This window comes from Hemitrygon akajei, chromosome 7 (assembly GCF_048418815.1).
Source record: "Hemitrygon akajei chromosome 7, sHemAka1.3, whole genome shotgun sequence".
In the NCBI taxonomy this organism is placed as follows: Eukaryota; Metazoa; Chordata; class Chondrichthyes; order Myliobatiformes; family Dasyatidae; genus Hemitrygon; species Hemitrygon akajei.
Genome location: NC_133130.1, coordinates 54,855,214 through 54,864,737, shown reverse-complemented (window position 1 = coordinate 54,864,737; position 9,524 = coordinate 54,855,214). Strand labels below are relative to the sequence as shown.

At 38.3% G+C, this 9,524-nt stretch overlaps 1 long non-coding RNA gene across 1 annotated transcript; it reads left to right on the top strand.

Moving 5' to 3' along the window:
* The first annotated feature begins 345 nt into the window (after positions 1-345).
* LOC140729993 (uncharacterized) lies at positions 346-3,563 on the top strand. Its single transcript, XR_012099464.1, has 3 exons — positions 346-460; positions 803-951; positions 2,289-3,563. It is a non-coding gene; the product is annotated as an uncharacterized lncRNA (long non-coding RNA).
* The last annotated feature ends 5,961 nt before the right edge of the window (positions 3,564-9,524 follow it).

The following is a 9,524-nucleotide window of genomic DNA, read 5'->3' as shown; positions in this document are numbered from 1 at the left end:
TTGATGCCAATGGTGAGCATGAAGTATTTGTAACCAATATTCAATGGAGCATAGTCATTTGGATGATCCTTCTTGGCCTCCAACAGTAGATCACCACTATCAAAACTCTGGAGACTAGCTCTTCCATTCCATAAACAATACAGGCATACACAGGGAAAATTAAAGTAAGCTCATGCAGTTAAGTAACCAAAAACTGAAAATTCTAAATAATGCACTGGCAGATCATTAAACCAGTAAACAAAGAGACTGACTTCATTGGCCCATAGGACATTTGTCATTCCTGCCACTGGAAGTGGACAGACTTTCATCTGCCAAGTTTGTGCCTAACTCACTGGCACTTTAAAGGTGAACATTGTCCTTATTCTTGTAATGTGTGAAGTTCTTTACTGGCATTTCTAAATATAGGAATTTATCTGTGGATCAGATGCCTTACACATCATGAGACAGAACTTCAGCAGTGGTAACTTATCTCATTTAATTTTCTTGGGTTTAATGAACTGGCAGTATATGTCTATTGTCAACCGAGCAGGTTCTTCTTAGCACAATATTCTACTTCTCAGCATTTAAGAATCACTCATTTCCAAGAACACCACTGTATTTTAAGAAAGTATAAATTTGGAGATTGCATAAACTACACTCTTTCATCTATCACTTGGGCTTAAAACATTTTAGAATTGCTGTGATATATGTTTGCCTAATGTATTTGCTTTTGCAATGAAATATTTCCTTTAAATCACATTGGTTTAATTATCCCAGCTCATTTCAATCAAAGTCTGAAAGTAGTATTTTCTATTTTGTGTAGGCAGAATCACACATATATTTCAGACCGCAGATTTCTGCAAAATGTGCTCAAGCTATCTATTGGATATACAACCCATTTCCAAGTGCTACCCTTCACTTGAAGGGAAGCTACAATAAAAATTGAAAGAGAAAATGCTCAAAAAGCCAAAGGTAAGAAACCCCATTGTATTAGTCAATTAAATTAATGATATATTGTAAACTTCTAGGAATATGAATTCCACAGCACAAACAACTGACAGCATTTTTCAAAAGTATTTCTTAATGATTGCAGCTGGAATGATCTCATGGAGCATTGATTCAAAATGAAAAAAAGTATAAACAGTCAATTCATCACAGAAACACAAGATAACTTATCAAACCTATTATTTGTTATTACATGTGACTAATTTAACACCAAGGCAATTAGTTTGATTTAATTTAATACTATAGCAAACACTTAAATACAAATGTGCTCTGTGACCACATTTAAAACTGTAACTATTTATCTCATAGACAAATTTAGATGGTTAGTTTTTGAAAGTTATAATGATTGAATTTACCACGGAAATCTATTGTCCTGAAATGTTAACAATTCTTATGGAGCACAACATAACAATATGACCCCATCTAATAAAATCCAGTAATTTTGTAATCTAGTAATCAATACCTACAGTAACAGCAGCTATTGTACATTAACTACTGTGGTGTACTATTTGTACCACAAGTGCTCTGTGAAACAACAGACATAAAAAATTCCAAAGCGTCAGCACTTCATGGTAACCAAGTGGTGGCTGATTTCTTTAAAACAGATGTCAGATAATACAATTACAATGAAATCCCTTCTCATTTTTGTCCTAAGAAATTTGCTCCTTCCTGTTTTATTTCCCCTTTTTTGTTTTGCACTGACAGCAACAAGAAGACAATTATCTGACTATAAAATACACTTTGTACAATGTGTTTCCCTTTTCTAACTACTGACAGAAAATATCTGAGAGTTTCAACTTTATGGATGCTTAATTTAGGACCTCATAAATATTGAAACTTAAAAATCTGGTGCTGATATTGTGATTTAAGTTTAATTCTAAGTATACAGTATGTAGTAAGTTCTGACTTTAACTAAAAAAACACTTTTCACAACAATATCCCTAGAAGAGCAGTAAAGGAATCAAAAAAGTCCTTTATTGACATTTAGGTTGATTCCATTGAAGCTAAACTTGCATCAGCTGCCTTCAATGATCATAATTAAGTCTTTTCCAAAAGGTTTGCTACTGTATAAAAAGAAAAATAACAAGTATTGGCAAATATTTATTCTTCCTATAAATTAAAATTCTGAAGGAAAAAGTCATTATGAGCATGGTAATTTTCAGTGTTCATGCAACAGTTGTAGTTTCCTCTGTAAGAAGTGAGGAAAATTGTTCTTTGTCCAATACTTTTTATGCATTTATAAGATGTAGTTTTACATCAGATTCAGAAAATATAAAATGTATTTTATATTCTCTTCGTAACAGCGCAGAGCCTGATTTTGGAGTTATAAATCTGATTCTTAATTGACATCAGGCTTACACCTGGGATCAGCCTGTGGTGCTAACTACAGCAGAAAGAGACCCAGCCAACCTCCAGCTCATCACCAGCAAGAAGCTAGTGAACAATAGTGGAAAATTACACAGCCACAAACAGCCAATGGCAGCAGATCCAACTTCAGACTTTCATTCATGGTTTTCAAGATCAGAAGAGAGTCATTGTTCTGTGTACAGGGAGCTATTATCCCTGCAGATGTAACCTAGAGAAACCTTACCGCCATCTTGATTGAAAAAAATGTAAACAAAATGAAATCAAAAAGCACAGAAGGCAAGTACTGGAAACCTGTAGTAAAAATAAAGAAAATTCTGGAAATACGCAGCAGGTTGGGAGAGAGAAACAACATCAACACTTTATTTTGATGATCTATTGTCAGAAATAGGGACTGAGAAAAAAATAAGATTTAAGCTGCAATGAAAAAGGTAGGAGAAAAGAAAAGGTCAGTGACAAGGAGAGAATGAATGAGACATGTGGTGGTGATGTCAACTGAAAGAGGGGGCCTAACAAGGCTTGTAAATAATTAACTATGTATCTGGTGAATAGCATTGTATAGGAGGAGATGATTGAAATCTGGAATTAGCAGGAAGGAAAATACTGAATGCTAGAAATGTGGAATACAAATCTTGAATTGTTTTTTTCTGAAATTCATTGTTGATTTGAGGGCTGTAATAAGCCTAATCAAAAGATATTGTTCCTTTGACTTGTGTTCAGCTTCATTGGAGCATTATAGGAGTTCAAAGCCTGAGAGTAGGAGGGAGAATTAACGTGATGTAGCTGAAAGTCCAGGATTACCTTTGTGAACTGTTCTGCAAAGGAGTCAGATAATCTGCGTATGGCTTTCCCAAGAGCAGAAGAGGCAATATCGTGACTAATGCAGTAAGCCAAAGTGGAAGGAATACACTACTGCCTTTCCTGGTAAGAATGTCTGGCTTCACGTGTGGTAGAATGGCAAAACACTGATGTATCTTCTAAGGGACGGTGCCTTGAGAGGGGTGAGAGAGCACTGGTAGAGATGGAAGAACAAGCCAGAATGTCCCCAAGGGAGCTGTCCCTTCAGAATGCTTCAAGGTGAGGGAAAGAGTGTCTGATGGTGGCATTATGTCAGAATGCTCACAGACTAGTATCTCACGGACATGTGGTGGTAAAATTGCTTCGGATTATTATCTTTGTCTTTGTGCAAAATGCAAAATAATTTTGCCACAATTAGGCACTTATTTATTAGAGATATAATTCTTTCTCTGCTAATTCTGTCATTGTTCAGAATGTACAATGTTAAATAATGATTTTAACAATTTGGTTTTTTCTTTATATAATAAATCTCCAAATGCTTCAAATCTGTCTACTTATTTTTCTAAAAATGTGCCATATTTCACTGTTTGAAATTAGGCAGGAAGTTGAAAGTTCTATTTCATCTGAGCCCATTTCTTTGAAATGAGATAAATTATCTAAGGAAGTGCAACATTTCACCAAAAAGTGACTTTCACAACAAGCAAATTTCTTTGCATTTCTCATCTCAGTTTGAAGCTTCTAACACTAAATCTAAATGCTAGCTTTTCTACAGAGTGATGAATCATTGAGCATTACCAAAATTTAGACCACACTTCCTAGATAACTACTGTAGGAATACAGATTTCCATCTCTCACTCTCACTCTCATTGAGGGTGAAGAACCTCTTCAGCTTCACAAACTCTTACCCACCAATGGTTTAAGAAATCACAGAGGGGTTTCACCATTTTTTAACGTGGGTAAAGCCTTTTAATTTATTTTGTCTTTTCTGTGATCATTATTTTCACTTTCAACTTCTTTATCTCTTGCAGCCTTCTTGTCTTCCTCTAGGTGGCATTCAGCCAGCATAATGCAGTGATCAGAGAACACGAGTGTAACATCAGAGGCTCAAACCATGAGCATTTGAGGCTCACAAGGACATCTACCCTCAATCGATCTGACCTGCCAGCTTGCAGCCTGGGATGTAGGAGTTATGAGACCATTGAGTGGCTTGCTAGAGCCCTGCTACTACCCGTCAGAAGTCACATATAGGCTAGATTGCATAAGAATGGAAGATTTCCTTCAACATATGTTTTTAAAACAATCTAGTCATTTTATATCAGTATTGCTCAGACTAAATTATTTACTTTATTTACTGAATCTCCCTTGGTAAATGAAAGAAGATGAGCCAAAAGATCTTCTTCCTCCTCCTACTAGTCATCCTAAAAAAGTCAATACAGACGGCAAGCATATAGAAACTGATGTTTGGGGAGCTGATACACTCCCAGAAATAAGGTATGCAATTTTGTTCCTTAGAGAACATAGAATATGCTGTAGCCTTTATTGTTATTTCATTAACTTCAGCTCATGAAATAAAAATTATACCTGTAATGTAAAGCCAAACTCCTGACGTAGGAAGTGTGCTCTGGTTTCAGTACTCGTAATCCCTTTGAAAGATAGGTACTTAATTTGAAAGCTAGTGGAATAATACTACAATACCTACAAGTTACAAGTACAGGCTTAAGTTTTGTCACATGAGTGTTCCAGGAGGAGTGCACGCATTCGTCACCAAGCCCAAAGAAATTGCAATGTAGTTTTAATCAAGATTAGATGATAGACATGCTCCATTCATACCTGGTTCACAATATCTTTAACTTCATTGATTTTTAAACAAATGTAAGTTGTGTCTTTAAAGTCTTCACTCAAAGCATTAAATTGCCTGTTCTTCTCACAGCTGTTCAGTATCTGCTACTTGTCCAGTCATTTTTCTTAACTTTATTGTTTCACACATTGACCACCCACAGCATTTTGCTTTGGCAACATATATTAATGCAATGAACCAGATTTATACTTGAGCAAACATGATGATCTAGATGCTTCAACATGAAGAAATAATGCTTGGAGCCTCAGAAACAGAGAATTCTAAAGTGTTCAAAATGCTAATTGCGGTGTGGGTGAGAATCAGCATTATGGCCTTCCTACATTGCTGAGTCTTAATGCAGCCTGACTGCCACCAATTTGCGGCAGTCGTGTGCAATCATAAGTTAACACTGCTTAAACAATTGAGGCTGCTTTGGAACAACTTTGCTCTGAAATTTGGTGGGTGAGATGCAATTGTGGAATATGATTTGGGATGCTTTAACAAAGGGACATTCAGAAATGCAGGAAAAAAGGGAGCATTTATTCCTTTCATTAAGAAAGATCAGAACCATCCAGGTGGAATCTTCAGCACCGAGCTTTCATTAAGTGCCCTGTTGCATTTAACAATCAAGTTTGAGATAAGTATTTTGCCGCATTCATTAAATTAGCAGCACATAAGATGTAAACCTAATTTTGCTTGAGGTAATTTTAATTTGCTATAAAAGCCACTGACAAAATGTTAATTTGTCATTTTCTGAGTGGCACATAAAAATTGTTGGAGGAACTCAGTTCAGGCAGCATCTATGGAGAGGAGTAAACAGTTGATGTTTCAGGCTGAGACCCTTCACCAGGACTGGAAAGGAAGGGGAAAGCAGCCAGAATAAGAAGGCCAAGGAAGGAGACTATGGCATCCTCTACTGCTCCAACGAGGCCATGTTCTGGTTGGAGGAGCAAAACCGTATGTTCCGTCTGGGTAGCCTCAAAACTGATGGCATGTACATTGATTTCTCTAACTTCCAGTAATTTCTCCTCACCCTTTTCCCATTCCCAATTCTGGCTCCCATCTTACCCCTTCTCTTCGACCAGCTTCTCTCTGGTGCCCTTTCTCCTTTCCTTTCTCCTATGGTCCACGTCCGCTGTTATGAGATTCCATCTCCTTCGCCTCTTCACCTCTTCCATCTATCAACATTGAGCTTCTTACTTAATCCACCCTCTCCCACCACCCACCTTCCCTCTTACTTGGTTTCACTTATCACCTCTCAGTGTGTACTCCTTCCCTTTCCCCACCTTCTTATTCTGGTTTCTTCCTCTTTCCTTTCCAGTCCTGATGAATGGTCCTGGCCTGAAACGCTGAATATTTATTCTTCTCCATAGATGCAGACTGACCTGCTGAGTTCCTCCAGTGTTTTGTCTGATTTGCTTTGGATTCTGCATCTGCAGAATGTCTTGTGTTTATACTCAGTGTGAGCCAGGAATCCCAAAGCCACTACTTAAAAAGCAATAAAGTAATCTTCCCCGACCTGGCTCTTGGTTATCATATTTCCACATTCTATCTTGATTGAATCATGTTATTGTAAGGAGAAGAAATATAACAATAATAAAAAGAATACAAGTAATGGATAAGCCAGCTTGTCATTTCATGTGATTAATAGACCATTATTCTAATTGAGTGGAAAGCTTTTGCCTCAATTTTAATTCAGCCTCGCACAAGATGCTTGCAGATCTTAACAGGTCAGGCAGCCCTGATGAAGGGATATAAGGCAGTCGATGTTTCAAGACCCTTCACTCGGACTGCATGATGAACATTGCTGGGTCCTGGCCCCAGGGGTGTAAATAAGAGGTGTATGAGAGCTGTTGTACTGCTTAAGAGGAGGTTTCCAAGAGCTATCCTCTAGCCTGCTAGTTGGCATCCAGTCCAGATGAAGGGGTCTTGATGCAGCTCGTCGATTGTCCATTTTCTGACACAGATGCTGCCTGGTCCAGTGAGTTCCTCCAGCATCTTGTACATTCTTCCAGATTCCAGCATTTGCAGTCCCTTGTGCCTCCATTTTAATTCCGCAATAAAGAACGGGTAATTACAACGGTGATCGCAAGCATTATGTTGCTTTGCCCACACCAAAAGCAACAAACAAGAAGGCTCCCCAGTCCAGCTAGACATGAGTTGTCAAAGGTTACAGCCAATGACTGAGTCACTGTAAGATAATATTTACTTCAAGTCACATTGGAAGCTTTGCCAAACCATCCAAAACAACCTAGATGTGGATATTATTTTGTTTATATGTTACAAGAAGTACTGGCTTGAAGAAACAGTTTGTCAGCATGTTGAGAAATCATCAAGAAAAATAAATGTTTAAGATTCCCATCAGTATTTGGAAGAGAAGTTTGTGTCATGAAGAAATATCCCAATTTAGTTGAACTGACATGGCCAAGGTACAAATACAAAAACTGACATTGTTCACCAAGTTCTGCACCTAAGTGTTGATTTTGCTGAGTAACTATTGACATCTTTAACTAAAAATAAACAAGTGCTGGCCCAATATTTAAGTGCTCAAACAAGGCAATTTTATTTACGTCATAGTTAGGATATGTTGACCAAAAATACCTGCTTAATGAGATAAGTCAGTAAATTGGTTTATTATTGTCACATGGATTAATCGAGTTAAATTCCCATTCAATGATTCAAGCACGCCAAATGGGAAATCAGTCCCAGTGAATGCCTTCTTCCATTGAAACTGACAGGAATGAGATGTGAGAAGGAAGGGAGATGTCTACTGTGTTCACAGAAGAGAGTGTGCCAATGTGGGCAAAAATATCAAGTAAAAAGGAGGTAATGACATGAAAACAAGATACACTTCCGCCGTAAAATACTTAATAAATTCAGCTATAGCCATGCTCTGATTTCCAGTTCCCCGTTGCCATACTATAGCAGGTTATCCAAAGCCAGTGCAAGAGTGATCAAGTAGGAATCAAGAACACTAAAGTAACCTGGATTTATGTTGTAATACATTTGTATCTGAGCCACATAAAATTGAATCCATTATCAATTTGGCACAGGTCAGAATATAGCATAAATAATAAGGTTTATAAGTACAGGCTATGTTACAATACTTAAGGAACATACAACATAGGACAGTATAGCACAGGAACAGGACATTCGACCCACAGTGTTGTGCTGAACCAGCTAAAAAGCAAATCAAATACACCCAATCACTAATCCCTCCTACCCACATAATGTCCACCTTCCTTACATTCATGTGCATACATTAACATCTCTTAAAAGCCTCTAATATATTTGCCTCTACCATCAAATCAGGCAGTGCGCTCCAGATATCCATCACTTTTTGAGTAAAAAAACTTACCCCTCACATCCCCTTGATCCGACCCCCTCTAACCTGCAATGAATGCCTTCTGGTATTAGACATTTCAACCCTGGGAAACAGATACTCTCTGTCCACTTTGTCTATGCTTCCCATAATCTTATAAACCTCTATGAGATCTCCCCTCAACCTCTGCCACTCCAGAGAAAACAGCCCAAGTTTATCCAGCCTCTCATGATAACACATGCCTTCTAAATCAGTGGTCCCCAACCTCCGGGCCGCGGAGCGTGCAGGGATGCAGCAGTAGCTGGCGCCCACCCAGCACATCTTTAAGAAAAAAGCCGAAATAAACAAGCTAATTAATTAGGTGCCGCCCAGCACGTAAATGTCGGCCCAGATCAGAGGCAATCGCTACCACTGCACCCCTGCATGGTCGCGGCCCGGAGGTTGGGGACCACTGCTCTAAACCAAGCAACATCGTGGTAAACCTCTTCTTCAACCTCTCTAAAGCCTGAACAGCCTTCCTATACTGGAGCCAAAACTATATGCAACGCTCCAGATGTGGCCTCACCAGACTTTTATCAAGTTGCAACATAAACTCTTGACTTTTGAACTCAGTGTCTCAACAAATAAAAGCAAGCATTCCATAAGCCTTCTTAATCACCTTATTGACCTAAGTAGCCACTTTCAAAGAGATATGAACTTGGATCCCAAGATCTCTCTGCTCAGCAACACTGTTAAGGATCTTCCCCTGTCTCCTTGCTTCTGCCCTACCAAGATGCAACACCTCACAATTATCTAGGTTAAATTCCATCTGCAACTGATCTATATTGGACTGAATTCTGTTCCAGTCTTCTACACTATCAACAACTCCAATAATTTTGATATCATCCACAAACTTACTAGCCCATCCATCTTCATTTTCAACCAGGTCATTTATATTACAAACAGCAGAGGTCCCAGCACAGGTCTCTGTGGAACACCACTAATTACAGACCTCCAGTTCGAATAAGTCCCTTCAACCGCTAACCTGTCTTTGATGCGCAAACCAGTTCAATGGCCAAGTAGCTGAATCCAAAGAGTCAATTTGCCATGGACCCCATGCATCTTAATTTTCTGGATTAGCCTCCCATGAGGAAATTTGTCAAATGCCTTACTAAAATCCATGTAGTCAACATCCACTCCCTACCCTCATCAATCTTTTTTATCATCTTGTCAAAAAAA